The 13,077-nt window shown below is 40.8% G+C and overlaps 1 protein-coding gene across 7 annotated transcripts in view; it reads right to left on the bottom strand.

Moving 5' to 3' along the window:
* LOC118423987 (protein cordon-bleu-like) overlaps positions 1–13,077 on the bottom strand; it is a 71,609-nt gene that overhangs the window by 24,128 nt on the left and 34,404 nt on the right. Inside the window, exon 1 of one of the 7 annotated variants that reach the window (XM_035832358.1) lies at positions 1,007–1,173. The exons of the other annotated variants lie outside the window; for them this stretch is intronic. The gene's annotated coding sequence lies outside the window, so the exon portion shown is untranslated. Of the gene's footprint in view, positions 1–1,006; positions 1,174–13,077 lie in introns of those variants that run through there. 7 annotated transcript variants of the gene reach the window in all.

The raw sequence follows: 13,077 nt of genomic DNA, 5'->3' as shown, positions 1-13,077 counted from the left end.
AATTCCCTATTAAGATATATCTTCAAGATACTACCAATTTGATATCTGTACATACATGTAGCTACCAAAGAACACTATCTAAAAATCATTATTACTGTAAGGTCTCATCATTGGTTTTCTATGACAATGGACCCACAACACTCAAGTTCCTCAGAACATAAACCATTATGACAGCTCATTTAGAATTCAGTCGATAATACCGATCAATTACATCATTGCTATTATGTCAACTACACGCATATATTCTTGTGTATTTTGTGCATATGTGTATACAAAAGGGTATGATGACTATTTTCCATCAAACATATCTTTACTATATTTGTTAATCTATGACTAAATGCTGCATCATATTGAAGTTATCTTGTAAACATGTGCTTTATACTATATGCAGCTTGAAAAAACATGTACAGTGTAATCTACTGAGAAAATTTCTCATCATCTGTAATTTTTGATGGCACATTACATAAACAATTTGTATCTTAGGCCCACATGTACAAAATGAACATAAAAATAACAAAATCCTCTAGCAAATAAAATGGGACCTTTAAGTTGTCTGAACTAGCCATAGCTCTGTCGTAACACAAAAAAATGTTGCAGTACCAGGTAACTTCACTCGTGACTATGCATGTATATGAAGCTGTATCTACTGTACATGCACTAAGTCTTGCACATCATGATCCAAAGAACAGTGTAAATTACCCCAGTCGATAACATCTTAGAAAGACAAGGAAGACACCTTTCAACAGACAAGTCCATGACACTGATAAACAGCATGAAAATAAGACAGTAACAGACAATGGCAGACAAAAATTTGTATAATCTGAACACAAGGCACTGTCAGACATTACAACCGTCAACATCACTGTACCTATCTACGTATTGATCGCAGACTGATAGCAACTCAACCACAACACTGACCTGGGTGTCAGGCCATACAGTGGTTTGACAGGATTTTCCACGCATACCACATGTTTAGAGGAAAAGTCAAGAAGCCCCGGCAACCTACCTTGCCTATTGCACAATGGCGTCTTCCTGAATGTACACCCAATAGTCCGAATGACAGCACAGCAATTAGAGGGGGGTGAGTCTCTGTCATGAACCACACCCCTGGACTGGTTCTAATTTACATACTTTCACACTGTTCTGCACCACCTAGGGTAGACCTACCAAAACATTCCAACCATGGGTGGGACCGATCTTTCTGCTTTACAAAAAAATCTTCCTTGATCCCTGTCCTTGACATCAAAGACATCAACCATTTTAAGAGATCTACATTGTCAGATGTAGTTCCTCTCAATGGCTCAGATAGTTCTTTACATACAATACAAATGTCTGACACAATTTTACCCCCCCCCCCCCATATGTGCATAGTGGTACGGTCCTGAGGTGACTATCCATGTGAAGATTCGCATCATGAGATAGAGCACCAGAGGTCAACGTAGGTCACTGACAAATGACAGAACAAGTGAATTGTTATGAGTTAAATGCCTCTCCAGAGTAAAGGCAATGGAGCCTATCATACTAATGACTCTGTAAGGATGCTGATGGTATTTCAAACAGATACAAAACAATGTAAACATTTGGGAACCAGCTAGGATGAAGTTAGAATGGTTTATTTGCTGGGTGGCATACCAATACGTCAAGGTATTGTTGGTTATACTTGAATAATAGGGTGAATGGGCAGCAAGACCAGACAATTTCTGAGCTATGCTTGAGCACTTTCTGGTTCACTTAGTGTGGAGCAAAACAACCCATGTACGATAACACCTACAAGAGAATGTCGATGAAGGTTAGACTTCCAGGTAGTAAAATATGCAAAAAACAGTTACACAAGCAACTGGATAGACTTGTAAATGATAAACTTGCAAGACAACTTCCTGACTTTTACAGATCATAGATAAGTAAAAGGTTGAATTGGCAAGACCTGGCAGACAATTATAGAGCTCCGCATGTGCAGTCTTTTATAGATGTCAAAGTGGCAGTCTGCTGGCATCATATGTACATGTTAGTAGTTAAATCCCTCCCCTTCTGACCCCCCTCTTTTATCTCCAAGCAGATGTTTGGGGAGGATTAATCGTTACTAGCTGCCCTTTCCTGTGTCAACCTGTTAAGCCCTCAGGCAGTATGATACAGAATAAAACAGCTATAAGAAAATTTTACCAGGATTAAGCCTCCCCAAATATCTGTTTGGACCTTGCTGGTACTGAGATGTTGTTCTACTTAACAGCAATACAGTAGAAGCCTAATTGCACAGCCTATTTGCCAGTGAATTTCGTACAATTATCCGGCTGGTGCAATAATGCGAAGTTATCCAGCTGGACCCCACCGGTTTGGCATTTTGGAATTCCGTGCAGTTAACAGAAGTGTGCGTTAATCCGATGTGCAATTAACTGGGGGTAACTGTACATGTATGTACGCAATATCCAGTCATATCCAAGATGTGCTAAGCACACAGCACATACGTGTAGATGTTTTTCTTACAACTTGTCATCTTGTAATGAGAATCTTTCTAGAGAAATGGAATTCTAGCTTTTTTACTAAATAAATGTGTCACATACAATGTATGGCAACTAGAGATAAGGACTGAGGCATAAAGCATACTTCATGAAAAAACAAAGCAAGCAAAAAAACAGCACTAAAGGGGCACCCATAGTATTATTTGGGACATATGTGCTTTGTGATAAGAGGGTTGAGTCTAATAACACGTACTCAACCAAATAGAATACGGTGTAAGCTTCTGTCCTCCCACTTCAACATCTAATGAAACAGCCCTTATAATTACCCATGGTATGTTTGCGCACCTCCGGAATGTTCTGCTGACTCTAAATTGAGAAGCCCCCCTTCACAAACGAGGTTCTCCCTACACAAAGTGACAAGTGGGCCCTCTGGAGGGTCCTTGCTAAGCAGCTAGTTTGCAAGTCAAGAGTGCTGACTTGCTGACCTGCCTTCATTAAGAATGCTTGACAAGCTTTGCCCGACTTTCAGAAGGCTGGGCATACAGTATAAGTGTTGCAAAACCTTTTCGTACATGAAAAAAATGCTTATGATTTTATTATATATTATTGTATTTTAAGGTTTAAGTTAAAACCATGCCTGCAGTTCCAAGGAAAGTTCCTAAAGGGCCATAATCCTACATTATTTATTCCAAGTTAAAAACCTATCTACCACTTAAAAACCATAACCATAGCAACAGCAAACTGCTTTTTAGCATTCTTAACATACGTTACTAGTACTCATGCCTAGCAGCTCAGATATAGGCTCAAAGAAAGCCTAGGATATTAAAAAAGTACCTTTTGAAAGCACCCTTGTACATACTTGGCTTCCACGTGTGGTAACATGGGACGTGTTTGATTCTTCTATTGACAACAAACATCCTGAACCCAGATCTGCCAGACCTAATGTCTTCTAACCAAGATACCTTGACCTCAGTTACATGTCTGAGTAACTCAAGGCCAATCTAGACCTTCAAAAGACCTTTTCTGAAGAATTTCTAAATAAGCAATGGCAGAATTAAAAGGAGAGAAGAAAATTTGTTCCAACACAAATCTAGACGTACATATGTGGTAATTACAAGCAGAATGTTCTTTTAAAAGGCAACCCAATTCTGTCACTTCTGTTGTTCATCAAGTCTCACAACTCCCCTTGTTCATACTGACGACCGACATGTTCTCCTGGTCAAGTCTTTTTCTGTGGTCACGTTCAGTTTTCTATAGCCATTCAGACATGCACAAACGTCAAAGAAACTCTTTCATACGATATTGTCCAACGCTACATACAGCAAGAGGCAAATTACACTGTAAGTTAACTCCTCTGGCCAACAGGTGAACACGAAAACATTAGGACATACGTGTAGCAGTCATAAATCATGTATCCACCTTAGTATAGGTCTAAATGTATGGCACTTTGAGAACACCAGTACAGGGGCCAGATTGAACTAGATTGTGTGAGTGAATAAGCAAATGAGAGAGTGAGTGAGTGAGTGAGTGAGTGAGTGAATCAAACCAGTAAAGGGACCTTCTTCATTGTAAGGATTATGATTATCTTAAGTCAACAGCAAAGGCTAAGATAACGGAATCTTAAGTCAGCAAGCTTAAGCTTAAGCTTGTCAAGCCACACCCACACAAGGAAATGATATACTAACATTGTAAATGAATTCATTTTTACAGGGACTCAATTTCACAAGTTTGCAGTCAAAACATTGCTGTATGATTTCCAGTGCTATAACTTTAAGATAAAGAGGTCACCACCACAAAAACTGCAAATATAACACCACCACAAACATTGTAACATTTACACTAGGTAGAACATACCTACTGCACTATGTGTACAATGGCCGTAACCCAGTTCCTGGAAAGGTTGTGGTTTCTAACCTACAACCACAGTCACTTAGCATGCCAAACAGACTAACACTTTTAAGGGCGATTGACACCAATGTTTTCATCATTACTTAGGAACAACCTGTCAATGTTTTGCTAAACATTGCCAAACACCTTTGTAAGCTGAACCTGACTAACATTTCCTTTTGTCAGAGTCTTTATCTCAGATTATGGCTAGTGTATTCAAACAATAACATTTCTTTACAGCAAAACTTCAAAACGATGTTACCAGCAAGGGTAGTTCAACTTGGTGACTAGAAATATACTTAAACTTCTAAAGTTTTCTCTCATAAAATTAGAAATCATTATGGGCAAAACAGAAAAATAGCAAATCAATATTGAAAATCATCCTCAGTAATCTTGAAATTACATATTTCATTGACCCTCTTATTTAACTTCTCAAATATGTACTCATATAGTAGCACAGCACACACTGAGCAACATATTGGTCACTAAAATATTCCTAATACAAATAAATAAATAATTGATAAACAAAATAGCCTATCTGAATATTTTGATTCTTATTTCATAATGACCTGAACTTTTTTATCCTGCTTAAACATAATAACTTTTTGGCACCTCTATCACAAAGTAGACTAATCCCAATATCTTGCTACACTTTCTAACTTGTATTTCAGAATTGGACCGTTCCACTTCCCTGAGGGGGCCAGCCCCTGATTTGTGAAACCCCCCACAGAAGGTGACCCCACACCCAGCTGAGTGACATATGTTACCCAGGAAACCAGGACATGCCTCTTAATTGCTTTGTATCGAGAAATGTATCATATTACCCCCTACTCAGTGGCCACACTGGCAGTTGTTGTAAATCATTTATGCTCATATTGATTTTATATTTCGGAGCTCAAATATATTTTGCAATGCCACATAAATGTCAGCATTAACATTGATAAAACAATTTATTTTTTTAAAAATCCAGGTTGACCAATGGACATGTATATGGTATAGCTCTAAAAAAATGACCCTTAGGTTTGAAAGACATGTCCAACAAAAGTTGTAGAGGCACAATAGGATTCCTTCCATACGTTGTCCCTTGCCTAGGACTATAACATGGCAAAGGAATGTGGTTGAAGAAAGGCCGCTGTCAACATGATATTGTACTTATAAATGTACTTCAATAACTGTTCTTAACTTTCCTGTCTTCTTCTTAATTTTCAACTGGATAACTCTCATTTCAAAGTTTCTAGAGGAATCTTTCTAATCATTTCATTAAAATTCTAGTACCCTACTTTATAAGACAACCATTTACAATATCACTGAGGTACAAGAGAGAACAGTGTTTGTACATACATTCATCTTTTGAAATCAACTTGTTTTATAACCATCCTAGTGAAATATAAATACATGTTAATTGAGCTATCATCTCAAGCGGGTATGTTAACATTAAGATAATGTAACAAGAAAGGCGGCAGATAAGTTTGGACTTATTGATTCAGGATCAGATGACAATGGAAACAAATGTGAGCCCCCAGTGGTTGTACTTGTAGTGGCCATTACTTGTTAGGTAGAAGGGTTGCCTATTGTTTCCACGTACCCCCTGGGTCGCACCGCAGTTATGGTGCAACTGAAAAATGGGTCTTAACTCCTTAACGTTCCAAATGCATTCTGGCCAACATGTATGGCACTAACAATTTGTCCGTACAATATGTATTACGTTTCTTTTGAATCCAGGATAGTAGACAAATACTTGTCTATGGCTTAGGGTCTCATTCATTCAGAGTTTTTCACATGGAAACGTTCATAATGAAGCTACAGGAAACCTCCTCTATTCTTTGCTGAGCACATTCTCCCTACATCATGAGAAAAAATGCCAACGACCAACAAAAATACATTCTTTCCTTCCTTCATTCACACTCTAAATCACCTAACCAGTCAACAGCTCCAAATGCAGGGCAGGAATTATCATTAGCCTTACAGTGTGCATTGGAGAATTACTGTGAGAAACTTCACATTAAATAGTTCCAGGCAATAGTACGGGGTGACTCAGGCCAAAGCTATATGTAGTACCAGGTACTTTTAAAGGGTGGGTGACAGGGTCTAGCCAGCGTCCGTTTTTCCGTCAATTGACGGAAATTTGCTGCGTCTGACGGAAAAATTTTAAAACCAATCCGTCAACCTTGACGGACAAAAATCCTTGGTGGAAGGTACAGGCGGCTTGGGGACGCCATCCACGGCCGTAAAAGCCACACACTGTTCGTTTTGCTATTGTTATCATTGTTGACAATGTGTGTCGGCGCTCTTTCGCATATTATAATCTCATTAAAACCCGTTTTTCAAGGTCTCAGTTCAGTCCTTCTAATTAATTTTCGCGGTTTTCGCGACGATTGTAATTGGCTGATGGAAAAAAGATTCGAGCTAGCTAAAGCCCTGGTGGGTGATCACAAAATTCAAACACTATCAACTCGAACAATGAATGATAACAATACATGTGCAAAAACAAACCTATACTCTCACAAATTGTCATTCTAAAGCAAAACAAGGTTCTTACCTTGACTTTGCAACAGAGCTGAGTTTACGTGGCAGGCCATACTTTTCATACACACCCCTATAGCCATTAATCCTTGTCTTGTGACAGCCTTTATCCCCAAATAGCAGCGTTAATACCATTTGTGCCATCTCTTGTATCAGTGCTTTTCACTTAGAACTGACAAGCAATGACCACTTGAATGGGGCATTAAACTTTAACACTGTCTGCTGCCCAGCCTAATATTAGTAATAAGGTTGAAGACGACAAAATCACAATTCAGGAACTGAGACTCATCACAAACTGAAGATCTTATATCATTCTTCTGCGCCTTCGACTGGCATAAAAATTTCACCACAACTTTTTCCTCTCACAAAATTGGCACAATAACTTATAATAAGTGATTTAACACAAACCAGTGACGAACTTGAATTTCCGATGTCCTTGGGTCCCTGCTTTTTGCACCATCTGCATATTTTCAATGCTTGGCTGAACAATTCATTGACCAAGACCTCATTTCACCTCCAGCCATTCTGATGGAAAGGTAAATATGAAGAGAAAGTCCAGATGTATACATGGCATTGCAAGAACGAAGGACCCATCTCTGGATTATACAGAGATTCTCAGTTTTTGGCAAAAGCAGAACTGGTTCAAACGACTTAAAATAAAGGCCAGGGTAAAATCTAAAAGCGTGATAAACTACGATAACAAGCAGTATTTTGCTTCATTTTCGTTGAAGCTTAAAAAGCACACATGTGTCTTAGACAGCGAGAGGTTTGTTTCCAACATTCAAGTAGTTTTGTTAGAATGTGACAAACTCATTGGGAAGACCAAATTTCACAAGTCATTTTTTTGTGGCGCAAGTTCAAACATAAATATTGAAATTTGTGATTTGATGGTCGGGTCTGCACTGCAATCTCTGGCCACTACTAATAGCCAGCCATGACCAGCCCCCTAACTTTCAATTTGGACACTTCCAAAACCCTTTGGTCCAGGGACAAATGTGGACTTGATTAGAAAAGGAATTGGTCAAATACCAGGGAGTCCTGGAAATGGACAAGCAATTGTAAGGCCGGGCCAATTGTAACCACTGCTTCTTGGTCAAACACACTCAGGTAACAATTTAATTTTAAAAGTCTACGTGCCAGTTGTCATTCATAAGGCCTACATTCAAAATACAAGATTTTTATGTACATGTGATGTATTCAAAGACCGAAATTTTGATAAGCCTGCACTGTTTAACTATTTCTATCAATCCTTGACAATGTTTATTACTTTACCACAACATGCACAATACTAGACTATAGTATAAACGTTTTCTCATTAGACAAGAGCATATTTCTACCGTATACTTCATGCAATATTTCATCATACATTAAATCCAAATCCTGGCAACTATCAACATGTTGTCAAGTAGGAGCTAGCCGGTAAAAATCCTGACTACTACTATATCTCCACGACTCAACCTCTGCTTGGAGAATAGTTGAAGCTGCAAACCAAAGGAATGGATTGACATGGCCATTGGCACTCTCTACTGAAACTACACAGCCAAAGCAATTTGGATGTTGTATGTCACAAGACTACAAATGTACCACACAAACACAGTGGTGGCGTGATGTTTTTAGTTCCACTGTTTTCGTGTTTTGTTCAAATCATGACCTCTGACCTCCAACAGGTGTGTGGCCAGTGCTGTTCACATCTCATATTTCATAATAAAAAAACAAACAGCACACGCCCAAAATGCTCTCTACCATACAATATAAAAAAAGCCATTCCTCTACAAAAAAAAGGTAGTCCCGAACTAGTCCAGACTAGTTTTGGACTACTTCGTACCCCAATAAACTGGACTAGTCCGGACCAGTCCGGACCTCGGATCTCCGGTGGTCTGACGGGTGGTGAACTAGTCCGGGCCTCTCTGGACTAGTTTGGACCAGTCTGGACTAGTAGGTTTTGGTGCTTTGTACTAGTCCGGACTAGTCCCAGGGATTGGCTGGGACTAGTCCGGACTAGTCCGACTGAGCTGGGGGCGACGGGCTTGGGCTAGTCCGGACTGGTCCGGCTGGAATTGGAACAATGGGCTGGGACTAGTCCGAACTAGTCCGACAGGGCTGGTGGTGACGGGCTTGGACTAGTCCGGACCAGTAGGAGAGGGGAAAAATGGGCACTGTGATAACTGGCATAATAACATCGAAGGCTAGGGGGCGTCGGTCTAAATGACCTCTTGACTGGTATGGCAGTGGCCAACTAGGTCCTGTGCTTACTGTTACTAATGAGGAGATTATGAATGAATAGTGGTGGTATGCCTAGTTTTTCATTGTGGGTCAACCTGGATGGCCACACGCAGGTAATAAATCAAAGCTTTGCCAGAAGCAAATTAATGATAAGGAGGTTAAGTGTCAACAACATGCGCTCACATAAACCGTTTGATGTGCTCACATAAATATGCACAAGGCCTTTAAAATCAAACATCTACAACTGTAGATATATCTACTGGAAAAAGAATACCTACATACAAATATATACAAAGTATTTGCCTTGACCCGGCCAAAGCTGCGTTTTTCACTCACTGCCGGCAGTCCTGGAGGACTTAGCTTAAGTTGGGCTCAGAATCACTTACATGAAGGAGGTGACTGCTATGCAGATGACAATTTCTTACTCGCCCCTACGCACAAAATTATGTACCCATATAAATACAAAAGACTTAGAATAGAATAGAATTAACTTTAAAAAGCTACTCATATATCAAAGAAAAAGTCTGCATTCCTCTTCTACAGCACCTCTATTCACTAGTGCAAGAGCCAAGAAAGAGGTCATGAGTGAGTGTTCCCTTTTGTTTTTCCCTGGTAGAGCTGCAATCCTATTTTCCAAGCAGAGGTTTCAGTTTTTAGAATACTGTTTCTTTTATTATTGTACACGTACATCGTTTGCGAGGTTGACACAACCTCCGATTTCCACTGAGTCTGAGACACAAGCACATGCCAACCTGAGGGCCGATGTGGGTAAGAGTTCTGTCGATAACCCGATATTTTTAAACTGACCTCAGCTTTGCAAATTTGGTGGTCTGTATCCGCGCTAGCATATATTAGAACTTAACGTGAGGTAACAATATGCCTTGAAATCATACCCTTGTGTTGTAAGGTCGTTGCTATTGTGCTGAGAGAGCTGACCGCCAGCCCAGTTCATTAGGCGGACACGCGTTTAATGGTTTCAAACTTATACATGCCGATCTGTAGAGGTGTAATCAGGCTGCGTGCTGTTATATGTAAAAGTGTGAAACTCAGCTTATCAAAGGTCAAACTGAAGCTGCATGTTTCATTTGTGTCATATATATAGATCAGTTGTTGGGCAAAAGGAAATAATCCAGCCCTGCTTCATCAATGGTATCCATACCTTGTCTATTATTGCGAGAAAAGATGTTTGCATTGTAACTGAGAAAAATTTGTATTACACCTTCACCATGAACAGAACAGTGGCAATTTATGTTAACTTAATAATATTACTTAATGTAATTAAATCTAAGGGTGAAAGAACACCGTGTCCGGCCGTCTCAACCTCCTGGCAAGACACATCAGTTCCCACGTTTCCCCTATACATTCTAAGATATTTGCTGTACAGTAGATTTTACCTGGCTGGCTGTGACCTATTGGTGTTACCGTCACACATCATGTGAGTCCATGTTCAAAATTACTGCCTCATTTTTATGCCCGTGGGCATCGTGACGTCGGTGAAATCAGCCAGCTCGGTCAATTTTGGACAGCCTACTTACACATGGGTTAGGATTTGTTGAGGGCACACTGTTTTCTTCAAGTTCAAGAGGCCATTAGTATGTGACACAAGTTTATGTCTCCCGATACTACTATATATTTCTTTAATCTATTATATATACGTGGTCCTTTTGCAGCTGCTTTGGAAACCTTTCTTTCTTTTATTTAGGATCGGCCGAAAATTGGTGCGCCGCGGATGTCATCCATATATGGATGTATATAATGATATACTGAAATCAACATGTCAGTCTGTATGGAATGTTCTGGGGACCCGCCCAGAATCAAGACTTCAAGGCGCCGCCCGTCAAGCATAGCCTTTGTGACCAGCGTGAAGACCGGCCGTTTTCTACAGCTGAGGCATGCGCGGCAATAACAATCTATTCACAATTTCAAAATCTGTAGACGTTTACTCTTACAAACAAATTATCAGATGATCAACATATACACGAATGATCCGACCGAAGCTGCATCTGTTTTTTTACACGGTCAGTATTATCATGGGAGCTGTTTTGCAGATGAGGAAGCCTTCGTCATGTTCGTTGCAGCGTCCTTCGCGGCTTTCCATCGGCGCTGCGCTGAATATTGTTGAGGAGCTCTGTTTTTTATGCCGGGAAGGTTCTAAGGGACCGTACGGCGTTTAGTGAGGGGGGAGGGCCGGTCGCCAGAGGGTCGGGTCAAAAAATTGTTGCTAGGCCCTCCCCCCAGGTCAAAATTTTTTTGCTAGGCCCTCCCCCCAAGTCAAAATTTTTTTGCTAGGCCCTCCCCCCTCCTATGAACTTTGAAAAAATATTCAAGACGCCAATAAAACGCTGCGCTCCCATTTGAAAATGTGCTTTGCGTCATGCTTTTTCATGATTTTCATCGCGAAGCAGATCTCTCACCCCTAGTAAAAAGGAAAACAGAATGGCTCAAAATATCTGCTTAATAGAGGCATAAATATTTGCTTGATAGAAGCTATTCCATTGTTTTGATATCCAAACAACACCTAAAAAGCATTTGTACCTGGATTTCTAGTAGATTTGCGCCACGAAGCGGCGCGCGCCCCGCCCCCTTGATTTACGTATTGCAATCTCGTGGGCCAGAGCTGCTTGACGGAAACTATTTTCAATTAACATATATTTTGAACTTTTTCTTGGTTCTTTGGGGGTTATAACTTACGTAAATCGGGGGAAAAAATAACAACCAAAATGACAGCACGATTCGACTAACCAAAACTGTAGTGGGGAGGGAGGCGCCGACGCGCGACGCTGATTTTCCCATGGCGGGGTAGACCGGTCGCCTCTCAAGCCGCCGGCGGGCGTGAGAGTGCAGACTTGCAGGAGATCTTTTAAAAATGCCACGCTTTTTTGCCACGATTTTCTGCATTGCATTTTTATGGGAAAATTTGCTGGTTAAATGACATTGCTATGAGAGGGTTTCAAGTTTTTGAGAACGACGTTCCGAACACCATGTCTGCCGCCAAAGGCACGAAGAATCGCAAGGTAGGTCCGGGGGACATTTTGAAATCTTGACCCTCTTAAAAGCTATTTCCTGCAGTTTGAGGGAAATATTTTGCTGGCAAACAAAGCTAACTAATGGCATTTCAATTTAGAAATACAAAATTAAATCCCCCCGAACACATTATGACGATGTCGGTCACCAAAGGCGCAAGGCCGGTCACGTGTACTCTCCAAGCAGAGGTCGAGTCGCGGAGATATACTAGTAGTCGAAAAAAATACAGAGCCGCTACTCGCGCGAGTGTAATTTTTTCGACTAATACTATATCTGCGCGATTCGACCTCTGCTTGGAGAGTAGGTCACGTCAAGGGATCCAGGGAAATTTGCAAATCTTTACCCTCGAGGTCTGTAACGCGATTCCGAGCTTACACTTTGAGGGTAATAGACCAGTGGTAAATTTTGCTGTCAGACTAATCTATAGTTTAATAACATTTCTGTAAGTGAAAAAGGTTTTCTAGGGCGATACATAAGCCCCGCCCCCTCCCTTTCGCATTTTCACTTGTGTCCCGAGCGCCGACCTTGAGTGACTCCTTTGCGGAGGTCCAGAAAAATTTTGAAATCTTGACCCTCTGAAACGCCGTTTCTTGGACTTAATAAGGGACAAATTTAGTAAGAGACCAAGCTATTTTTTTTACTTGCCCCCCCCCCCCTCCAAGTCAAAAATTTTTGGCCAGGCCCTCCACCTGGCCCAATATTTTTTTTTTGCTAGGCCCTCCCCCCCTGGCGACCGGCCCTCCCCCCCTCGCTAAATGCCGTACGGTCCCTAAGGAGGAAAGGTTACCGCCCGCTATTGGCGACCTAGTCTCTACAAGACCGACGTATACGTAACTCTGGAAGAGAAAGATACTAGGCTCTTTGCACCACGTGCAAGAGAACAAAACCAAAAAAAAAAAAAAAACTGTAAGAATGCGTGATTGTGCCCCTTTGTTTCGTCAAGTTTTGGCTGTGACAAGGCCGA

This window comes from Branchiostoma floridae, chromosome 10, assembly GCF_000003815.2.
Source record: "Branchiostoma floridae strain S238N-H82 chromosome 10, Bfl_VNyyK, whole genome shotgun sequence".
In the NCBI taxonomy this organism is placed as follows: domain Eukaryota; kingdom Metazoa; phylum Chordata; class Leptocardii; order Amphioxiformes; family Branchiostomatidae; genus Branchiostoma; species Branchiostoma floridae.
The sequence above is the reverse complement of the archived record's forward strand: the minus strand, read 5'-3'. Positions and strand labels throughout refer to the sequence as shown.